The sequence below is a fragment of the Dipodomys spectabilis genome, unplaced genomic scaffold, assembly GCF_019054845.1.
Source record: "Dipodomys spectabilis isolate Male_0828 unplaced genomic scaffold, ASM1905484v1 ptg000081l, whole genome shotgun sequence".
In the NCBI taxonomy this organism is placed as follows: domain Eukaryota; kingdom Metazoa; phylum Chordata; class Mammalia; order Rodentia; family Heteromyidae; genus Dipodomys; species Dipodomys spectabilis.
The window spans coordinates 7,842,213-7,854,321 of NW_024870758.1; the positions used below are offsets into that span (position 1 = coordinate 7,842,213).

A 12,109-nucleotide genomic window follows, 5' to 3' on the forward strand; every position below is an offset into this window, starting at 1 on the left:
AACTGTAATGAAAAGAAAGGTTATTTATCAGGCTTTCATTTTCATTTTTAAATTCAAATCATTCATTTAGCTGATAAAAACTTCAGTATAAATAAAATACCAACAGTATTCAACAGAAATTAATGCATTATTCAAGCCTGGACTAATACCTTGAGTGATGTAATTAATATTATATTCAATGATCAAGCATTTCTATTGCCTGAAATAATGAATTAAAAATGTGTTCGGTCATATATTCATCCTAATTAGCAATAAAGAAAATTTAGAAAGGCATTAATGGTGTGATAAAAGTATCTTTTTTGCTGCTAACTCATCCCTAGTGTTTTTACTCTCCTTTTTATCCTATAAAGACTGAGTATTTTGAGAGCATTAAGAAAAAGTATTTGCACTTCAGAGTATTGTTTGAATTTTATATGAAGTAATTCACCATGCATTTCCCATATTTTGGGGAGAGATTTATACAGCAAATATTTAGTGTTATAGTTGTCTTCTATAAAGGGTTAGCACACAGAGCTAGTCTTCATAAAACTCACAACAATTGAAAACACAAATATTCAAAAATAAGTTATAAAAGAACCTAAGATTAGACCTATATAGTTATACAAACTTTGACGAAGGCCAAGGACAATACAATGGGAAATGTATATTCTTCTAAAAAATCTGTATTAGAAGTGTAATCCATGTTTGATACATGAACTTGTTATGAGACATATCCCTCATCAAAAATATCTAAAAAAATTACAGTCCTAAATATAACATGTAAAATATAAAAATGTTAACAGACTAGACAAAATTAAAATGATATTGTTTTTGTCTTTGTCTTAAAGTTTAGATACAATATTAAATGTAGGACTTTATCAGAATTAATGCTTTTGTTCTGTGGAAAACAATACTCAAAGAATCAGAAGCCAAGCCAAAGATGGTGAGGAAACATTTGCAAAAGATATGCCTGATCAAGGTTTGTTTATCCAAAATACTCATATCAACTTCCAACAAAAATGATACAAATCTGGGCTGAGAAGGTGGCTCAGTGGTAGAGTGCTTGCCTTGCATGCATGAGGCCCTGGGTTCAATTCCTCAGCATTACATAAGCAAAAAAAAGCCGGAAGTGGTGCTATGGCTCAAGTGGTAGAGTGCTAGCCTTGAGGTGAAATGCTGAGGAACAGCGCCCAGGCCCAGAGTTCAGGCACCATGACTGACAAAAAAGAAAATGATACAAATCTGATTATAAATTTGATTGCAAAATGGGATAAGATATGAAAAGACATCTTACCAAAGAATATTTGTAGCATATGTAAAGATGCTCAATATGTCATCAGAGATTTAAAATGAAAACAATAATGATATACTGTTATGTGCCAATGGAATGGATAAAACCTCAAACATGACAATGATAGATGCTGGTGAGGGTCTGGAACAGCAGATTTCTTGTTCATTGCTGATGAAACACAGAATGATACATATATATTAGAATAGAGTTGGTTAGTTTCATTACAAATTACACACACTCTAACCATACAACTCAGCCTTTGTCCCCTTTGATTGTACAGAAACATCTGTAAACTTATATTTAGACAAAAACTTCAGAACTAGATTTTTTATAGCAGTTTCACACATACTTAATAAACTCTGTAAGTGCCTAGAATGCCCTTCAACTAGTCACTGGATAAAGAAATTGTGATATATCCAGAAATTCCACAACTGAGGAGAAACACAATATTAAGCCCAAAAACACAATATTAAGCGCCCCCCCAAATATATTAATCAATAAGAAAAGCCAATGTGAAAAGAATATTCAATTTCAACAATGTAGAAGAAGAAAAAGTATGTAAAGAATGAAAAAACTAGTGGTTCTTAGTGTTGGGGGGAAGGAGAAGTGAATAGCAGCAGCACAAATGATTCTATGCAATAAACTTCTTTACAGTACAATGGTTGACATAGGCCATTTAGATTTTCATAATCAACACAAACTTCAATAGCAAAGGTGATCCTTGAGTTAAACTGTTACTTATTTTAGGTGACTATAGGACAGCATGATCCACTATACCCCCCTGGTAGAAGAGGGGACTGTGAAAATGCACCCAGGGAGTAGATATGTGTGTCTACTCAAATTTTTTGCAAGCCTGAAACTGCTTTTAAAAAGATTAAAAACAACAACAACAACAAAGAAAGACCTGTTGTGTCCAAAAGCATTGTAATACAATACGGAAAAACAGTGACATACTTTAAAGTTTTTGTGAGTCAGTAGTTAATACGACAAAGAACAAAGAGTATCTGACCAGAGAACAGGACTGTAGGACACCATAATTTGCTGACTTACATATGAATCGTCACCCGGCTCCAGATTCTAAATGACAACTATTAACCAATGCCACCTATCTAGCCTATTTTGTAATCTTGGTACAACTAGATAATGAAAACTAAACATTGAAAGCAATCCCTTTTTCTGTTTGGTTTGATGGACTACTGAGTACATATAAAATTGATAACAAATTTTGAAAGAAGGTAAGTAAGATTCAAAAATGTAGTTGGCAATAAAGGTCTCCTCAGATGAATATTTCTATCCTTTATTGGTCAATCACTACAAAAACAACATATACTTAACTTTCTTAATATTGGGTGTGGAAAGACAAGGATTCAAGAAAGCACATTTTATGATAACAGAGATTATGCATTCCACAGAATTTTCCTGCAAGAGTACACTATCCCATTTTAAGGGCCTAGAATAGTAAATATGATTACTGGGGTAAGATAAATGTCAGTCAGTCCTCTAAGAAGGTTATAGAAGACAAAGGAGGGAAAGTAAAAACTACAGTAATTGTCTAATACAAATGTGTATATCATGCTGATTTTTGTGCATAATTATCACAGTTAATTTATAAAGAAGACATAACCTTCTTTTGCACGTAGGAATTATGTTGACTAAAGATCATACTTTCATAGGACATTGTGATGGACTAAGTAGTTCCTATTTTTACACAGATGATGTTCAATAAAAGTAAGATTAACAGTTTCCTAATAGTATGCCTCCTTCACAATAGTGCTTTTTATTTTAAATCCTTGATTTATTAGAGTTATTTTAATAGGAAAAAATGGGAAAGTATTAGGGAGTCTGTGAGGTCTCTCCAAACTTAGTACAGTAAGCCATCTGAAATTTCTGTGCCAACACATTCTCCTAATTTCAATATGGGCTGTTTTAAAGGCTTTTTCTGATGCCTGTATAAGGTTAATTGCTTGTATTATTTCACAGCACTTGTATAGTCCAGTGGTCTCTTTCCTAAGTAGTGAACTTCTGAATCAAGGATTGTTTGGATCCCCAATTTCTGCTCCAATCACTATCAAACCATATCTCCAGTGCCTGTTATTGTTTCCAAATATATCTTGAAAATAGAACAAATATGTGTGTGTGTTCATGTTTTGTGTGTGTGTATATATATATATATATATATATACATATATATATATATGTATATATATATATATATATTAGAATGCATGTAGTGTTGCTTCTCTACCTTTTTGTGCTAACCGAGATTCTTGCCCTGAAAAAAGGCTCCAAATCTACTCTTACCCATTTTCACCATGTGAAAATCCTCTTAGTTTGATATTTACAGCACTTAGATCAAAATAAAAAAGGTTTGTTTAACAATCCATTTGGGGAACTGCATTTCAAACTGAGAAGACTGAATGTAAGGTTAAAACATATCAAACCAAGATGATGGCAGAATATTCTTGCTTCCTGTAGACAATCCATATCCTTCCCATGACCTTGGCAGAGAATGGATATACAGCCGACTATTTGATTAAATCCTCCGTTCCCCCCACGAGTCAAGTCACAGACAAGCTGAGTACGGCACTGCGTGAGAGAAGAGCAATCCCACCCCATGTCAAGGCATTCTTCAGTTGGATCAATACAATCTTCAAAAGCACCCACAAAAACAAAAATAATATTCTTACCTCATCCAAGGACTCCAGCCACCTATGGCTAATAAAAGACAATATTCTCCTACCCACAGCAGTAGCTTAATGTTCCCTGCAGCTGTGGAAAATGTTATATTGGACAAATGGGCCACACTGTGGCTACCAGATTAAGTAGTATCTACAGAATCTCAGACTATCACACACAGTAAACTACAGGTGTTGAGCACAGAACAGAGAGTGACCACTGTATTGATTTCCACAATGTTGAAGGCAAAGGTAAGAAGAATGAGATTGTTGGGAAAAGAACAATATTAAGTCATGGTCAAAAAGGAACAGGGGATCTCTTAAGCAAAACTAAGGGCTTAAAATGAAACTCACACACAAAAATCCTCACAGTTCATTCTTTAACTGATTTTGACCACCACACTAAGAGCTGCCACTTGAATTCCAACTTACTCTTTTTTTAAATATTCTTTTTCATCTTAGGAAAGGTTTTATCCATCTCTTTCCATTCCAGACTGAGTGGAATACAATTTAAAATGGAATAAAATTGCATGCAAACGCTGTAGTATATTGTCTGTTACAATGAAAGTTAAAAAAAATTCCTTTTTAATCTATGACTTCTTTGAGAGGAAAGGTGAAGAATATTTTTCTTTTTAAAAATGTAAGTCACAATCATCAGTACAGCAAAGTCATAAATCATGGAAAAGTACTGTGGGGCAAAATAGGCCTTCTTCCTAAGGAAAATTAAGTTGTCATTTTAAATGTTTGGAAATTTTGATAGTACAAAAGTTGATAAGATATTCTTATGGCCACTTTGACAATTAAGTAACAGAATATTTATATATTGGTAAGTCACAAACTCATATTAATGTTATTTTTTAAACTGATAAGAAAATAAAGAGCCACATAAAATAAACAAAATAAGTCACATTTGAATCGCCCACTGCTATTTTACCTTAATATCAAAGGTGCATAATATTCCACTCTCATCTCCTGTGAGGGTTTCTAAATCTCTTTCCTCCATATAAGCAGTCTCTTGTTTACCTATTTAAAATGCATATTACAGTTCTGTGTTTTTCATATAAGATCTTGAGGACATTTTAAATTATTTAAGATATTTTCAATGTTACCTAGCTATGAAACATATGGGAAGCTATTCATTTAGACTGAGTCCCTACACTGACCAACAGAACACACCAAACAAAAGGGACTCATTGTGTTAGATACTATGCAATCAAGCTAGGTGAAAGGGGCCACTTTTCCAAAAACTGACAATTGTCTTATGAATCTGATTTAAAAGACATATTTGCTATCTGAGAATCATGCTGTAGAGATACTGGTCAACCATGGCATGGAAACTGTCAGTGGAAGTCCAGCACAGTGCCAACCTTTCTGAACCATGAATATTTACAGCATGTACTATAAGAATATACTGTGTTCAGCCAGGCACCGGTGGCTCAAACCTGTAATCCTAGCTACTTAGGAGGATGAGATCTGAGGATCACAGTTCAAAGAAAGCCCAGGTAGGAAAGTCCCTGAGATTCTTGTCTCCAATAAACTACCAAGAAAACCAGAAGTGTGCTGTGGCTCTAGTGGTAGAGCACTAGCCTTGAGCTGAAAAGCTGAGAAACAGCACCCAGGACCAGAGTTGGAGCTCCACAACCAACAATAACAAAATAAATAAATAAATAAAAAGAACATACTGTCTTATGTACTGTCAAAGTTCAAATACATAAAACTCATTCTCTTGGATCAAGGTATCATTTTCCTCTAGAAAAGAAGGTGAGAGTGTAAGCTATTTTGTCATATTTTTATTGGTATCAGGAATTTAATTGACATATCACACAATGTATCTTGATCAGATATCAGATTCATGTCCTATCAGTCTCCCTTGTCATCTCTTCATACTTTTTCTTTTTACTTTTCCCTTTCTTTCTCTTTCTTTTTTTTCTTTCTCCCTCCCCACCCAGCTTTTTTTATTTTTTTTAATTTGTGCTGTTCCTGGGGCTTGAATTCAGGGCCCGGATTCCATCCCTGAGCTTTATGTACATGATTAGCACTCTACCACTTGAGCCACAGCTTACACATCTGGCTTTTTGATGGTTAAATAGACATAAGACTACCACAGACTTACCTTTCCAGGCTGGCTTTGAACCTTGATCCTCAGTTCTTAAGCCCCTAAACCACTAGGATTATACACATCAGTCATTGGCACCTGGAGTTTTCTACTTTTTAAACAAATCTCAGCAAGCTTCATTGTTTCATTTTCACACATGTACCTAAAGCATTTTGACCATATTTGCCCTCTTCATCTACCCTCCATTATATTTCAGACTAATGATTTTGACAGTTTTCCCTACTTTCACATTAACTATCTTCAAATACAGAACTTTTCACTCCATCAGTAGTTGGAATATCTCACTATAGCCTTTCATTTATATTGCTTTTGTCACCCTGAGAAAAGGGTGATAATTAGTTTTTTCTCAACACCAAAATTCTGCATAATACCTGATAACTCAAAGGAGAATACATTGCAAATCTGTGGGAATATTTGTGCTCTTTTCTATATTGGTCATTCTTGCCCTAGTGACTGTAATTGTGTATTTCATTTACTTTGATATCATAAAATAGAAGTGAATGTCCAACACAGATATGTATATGGAATTAATAGATCCACAGAAGTCATGCCACTCTTGCAGTAGTTTGCTGTATGCATTATTATTACAGACTTGTATGAAGATTATTTTAGTATCTAGGATCCAACATAGAAAAAAATACCCTCAAATTATAAAGTGAAGTCTTTTTTGATCCCTTGTTCTTGAAGACAAGTATTCTCTTCCAATTTCAGAAGTCATCAATGCAACAGCTTTGCTATACTTTTGTTGTTGTTATTATTGTGGGTTTTATAATAAAAAAAATGTATCATATGAATCATTTTATTTGTATAGCTCAATGGCATTTAGTACATTCAGAATATTGTACATTTCTCATCACTGTCCATTTCCAGAACTTCTTCACAAACCTAAACAAAATTTGTGTACTCATTAAATTTATACTTATTTTTAATGAATATTCACATGCACACACTATCTACGTTAAAGGACTGTTGACATGCTGAAGGAAAAAGCTATAAAAATAAAGTGATCCCAAATAGAAATAACCATATGTGTTAATATTCTTAGACAACAAAGCAGAAAGCAGTATGGGATTTATGTTGTACATTGTTTTATTTATACATTTGTGTCAAAAAGAGAAAAGAATCAAGTGCTTAAGCTTCTTCTTTTTGATCCCAACAAAATTAACTTTGGGATTTCAGGTAAAATCATGCTTTTCACAAAGTAAGTTTTCTTATTTTTTTCTTAAAAAAGAACATATTCTCAAGATAAAAAGTATTCAGGAAACAAATAAGCCCATTGAGATTGTTCTGAAACTTACATGTACTGGGAAATACAGATAGTCTTCCATTTCTGATATAATGTGCCCATATAAATTTTATCATAAAGTCTCATCTTAAGAAGTATTTTTCTCTTTCCATAGGTATAATGCTATAATTGGGAGCTGTACTCTTGAATAGACCCTGGCATTGAATAAATTACAAATATGACCAACAAGTTATCATAAAATCAAAGCTATAAAAACTATAAACCTTTGCAATCATTTAAAATAGTAAAATTATATTCCTTCATAGAATTTAGCAGCTAGAGGGGCTGTTAGAATATTACCAAGATCAAGCTTCTCAGTTTGCAGATGAAAATACACATGTCTAGAAAATATGAGTGACATTTTCTTAATTTACCAAAATAGCTCGTGGACACAGGTATTAAAGCTGAATTCTACCCTATTGTTCCATACATGTACTGCAATATTTCTTTTACATTAAACATACGAAGAATTTTTATTCCATACTTGTTGAAAATATTATGTAGAGCATACATAAAATGTATAACAATGTACCATTAAGTTCCTATAAACAAGCAATTTATAATCAATATTTTGCTGTTTATATTAAATTTACAAATTAGTTCCTTGTCACTTTAGAACTTAACAGAATTTCATGGTTAGCTAAAGTTAATTATTTTAATTACAATTGTTTCCTGGGGAGTTTTATTTGGACTGTTGCTTTTTTAAAAAAAAAAAGTTTCACATTGAAACTTGAGATAATCCAAAATATTAATGAGGATTGATTATAATCTTTATTGCTTTATGTGTTTATTTATATATTTATTTATTCTGGTTGTGGTGGTTGAACTCAGGCCCTGGGCACTGTCCTGGACCTCTTTGTGCTCAAGGCTAGTGCACTACCTTTTGAGCCACAGCACCACTTCCATTACAGATCAGAGTCTCATGGGGGCTTTTCTGCGCGGGCTGGCTTCGAACCGTAATCGTCAGATCTCAGCCGCCTGAGTAATAGCTTGAGTAGCTATTATAGGTGTGAGCCATCAGTACCCAGCTTTGTGTGTGTGTGTGTGTGATTGTGTGTGTGTGTGTGTGTGAGAGAGAGAGAGAGAGAGAGACAGACAGACAGACAGACAGACAGAGACAGAGAGAGAGAGACTGACTCAGCTCTTCAGCTCAAGGTGAGCAACAGAGCCACTTCCGGGTTTTTGTTTTTGTTTTTGTCATTTATTGGAGATAAGAGTTTCATGTGCTGGCTTTGAACAGTGATCCTCAGATCTTAGCCTCCTGAGCAGCTAGGATTACAGGAATGAGCCACCGGTGCCTGGAGCATCCAGTTTATTATTATTGTTATTCTGATAATCATACAAGATCACTGATTATTATCTTCAAATTTAAAATATATCTAAATATTTTAAGAGAAATTATAAAACTTGATCTTGATAGCTTAATGTAAATGTATACCTCAATGAGGTAAACCATTAAAAAAATAAAGTACATTAAGATGGAGTGTAAATCTACAAGCAAACACACTGGGTGGTAACCAAGGTTTTAAAAATGAATTAACTAATGTATAAAAGTCTCTATGGAAAGCTCAAACAGTATAGTTCTTTAAAAAACAATAAAACAAAGCCCAATAAAATAAGTATCAGGAAATGGTTACTTGTAAGAGTGGTGAGGAATAGAAGAACAAAGAGGAATAGGGGAAAGAATGAAGACAAAACGTAATCGTTTGTACCAAAGAATTGAGAAATATAATGGAATGGGTTGGTCAAAGTGGAGTTGAAGATGAAGTGATGACACACACCAAGAAGTATTTATACATAAATTGTTTTGTTAAATGGCAAGAAATTCAATACATAAACTGAAATTAAGGTAAGTAAGGGAAACTGAGGGTTGGGAAGGGTGGGTAAGAATGTTCAAAGGGATTATGTTGATCAAGGTGCACTGTATTCATAAACTGCTTCAGTGAATGGCAACTCCTTCATACAACTATTTAAAGAGAATAAAAATACTCAAAAAAGGTGAAATATTTCAAACTTTGTTGCCTAAGCTAGCCTCAAACTATGATTGTCATCAATTAAAGACATAAGACCTATATCTACTTGTATCCCCATCTATTCTACAATTATCTTTGTCTATGTTAAAAGGAGAAATAGACAAATTTGTTTAATATATAAAATATGCATATATACGCATAGTATGAGTAAGATATTTTCCTAAAAGATGTACAATAATTATGGGAAGTCATTAGCTCTTTTTGAATAGTATATCATTTGGAGGCAAATATTTCCTTCTGTATGATAAACCATACCTCCTAGATTATGGATGGATGCATTGAGTTTGGCAATGTAATAAATGAAATCATTCAGTATATTGAGGGTGAGTGAGAGAAATGGGAAAGTGTGAAAAAGAGCTGGTATGATTTGCTTGGATTTTGAAAGAGCAGTGCTTAAAACATCTGAGTGAAATAGCTAATAAATACTTATATAGATTGTTCTTATTAAATAAACAACTAAAAATAAGAAAAAACATGCAACTATGAAGAATTTGACAAATTAAATGCACATGAAAGTTTCAGTTGATTTTCCATTCCATGTCATTGAGTAACATTTAGGCCATGATTTCATAGAAGTCCTTGAACATATTTTGGATTAAACATCCATTGTGGGAAGCGCTAAACACCTTAGTGAATATAAACACAGTGAGGAATGAGTGTAAATCTGAAAACTAAGAAATGAATGGTTGAATAGGCAATTATCAATGGTCATATTTCTGGATATATAGATCTATTCCATCCTCTGATTTTGCATATTTCAGATTCATCACCCACCTCCTTAGCTCACTGCTGTCTTCGTAGCTCCTAGTATATTTCTGCTAACCGTTGTACTACTTTTACCATCTTAACTTTCATCATCCATTCAAAGTCAATATTTAGTACTCATTTTTTGGGTCTATATGAAATTCTGAGTGTAATAGAAAGATTAAATAAGAATGCTGAAATAATGAATTTTAATACCAAATCTTATGAAGATATATAGAAATAAGCAATATGTCTACACTTCTTAAGTTAAGAGCCATAATTGAATTACTAATATGATTAAGATTACTATCTATAATACATAAGCTTTTTATTAAATTAATTATACATAAATCATGTACACAAAGAATTATCAAAAATTCAAAAAATTCACAAATTTCAATTCATTTGTCTTTAAGTCTAAAGACAAATGAAAAGAACTCAAACTTAGGAACCAAAAGGAATATTATAAAAAAGGGTTTTATTTACAAAGCTGGCAATCCAGCAATTAATAATATGCAATATTGAAAAATATTGTTAGTTTAAATGCTGTACAAGGTATAAGTGTATCAATAAAATATGGTATATATACACAATGGAATTTTACTCATCCATTAGAAAGAATATTCTGTCAATTTCAGGCAAAGGGATAGACCTAAAAAAATCATATTAAGTGAAGTAATCCAGGCTCAGAGTCAAACAGCAGGTGTTTTCTCTAATGTGTAGAAGCTAGGTCTAAATACAAATAGGCAAGTTAACCTATAAAATGTTCAATGTATTCGCATACACCAAATGAAGGGTGATAGAGGAGTAGTAAAAAAGGTATAACTGATTATCAAAATCAATACCAGAAATGAAAACATGTTTTAGTGGGAAGAGAAAACGGAAGGGAGCATTAATTGAGGGAGGTAGGATGAGCAAATGCAGTCATTTATTCAATGTACTTTATGCAACAAATAAACTATGTAACTTCAGGATAGAAATAGGTAGGCAAAAATATGAAGAATGAAGGAAGGGATAATATTGACCAAAGAGAGTTGTACACATTACCTAACTTATGGAATTGTAACTCTTTGCACAACTACTTAATAATAATATTAATAATGATAATAAGTTATTGTTGGAATTTAAACTGGTGAAATCTGTTTATAAGGCAATTGGCAATATAGTATAGAATTGTAGAGTATTTTTTTTGACAAATCTAATTAGAGATATTCAATCAATTAACCATTACAGAGGATGCTAGCATTCCAATAAGAATGTTCATTGCCATCAGTTATGGCTAAAAATCACAACTCCTACCTGAGTAGGATAGTTTTTTTTAAATAATATACAAATGCACATTGCTTCTATTACAGAATACTTGAATTCAATAACAATAATAAGGCAGAAATATATGCACTGTCATAAAAATTACCTATCAGATATATAACACCATACAACAATGCATATTGCTATGCAAATTATTGTATAACAATTCCATATTTCATACAGATATGTTTTCATAAATGCACAGAAAATGCTGGAAAATATGTTTCATATGGTGTAAAATAATTATCTTTGGGAAGGGTGGTGTGTTAAGAGAAATCAAGGGAAATTTAAATGTTTCATTTTATAATTATGTGCTGAATAGAATTTTGGAATTGATAGTGTATTCACATAAACTTTTGGAATGCAAAACTGAGAATGATGTTAAAAAATTAAAAAAGTTAATACAGCACCATCATCGTGAAGTATCAGGGCAAAATTAGAGAAAGATTGAAAAACTTTTTAATAATAGGTAAAATCAAAGCCGACCAAACCAATTAGAAATTCTAAGTATAAAACAGAAGATTTTGAGAATGTAGTATTAGAAGTATTAAAGCTAAACACAAAGTACTTTAATGGAATGAAGCTATCAGATAATCCAAAACTCAGTTTGGGTTAAAATTTTTTTCTATCAATTTCTGAATGACAGCAATTAGAAAATTAATTCTGAGTATTCTCTGT

General features: G+C 32.6%; 1 protein-coding gene across 1 annotated transcript in view; it reads right to left on the reverse strand.

Annotated features, from left to right (window-relative positions):
- Lrp1b (LDL receptor related protein 1B) overlaps positions 1–12,109 on the reverse strand; it is a 1,466,647-nt gene that overhangs the window by 1,274,193 nt on the left and 180,345 nt on the right.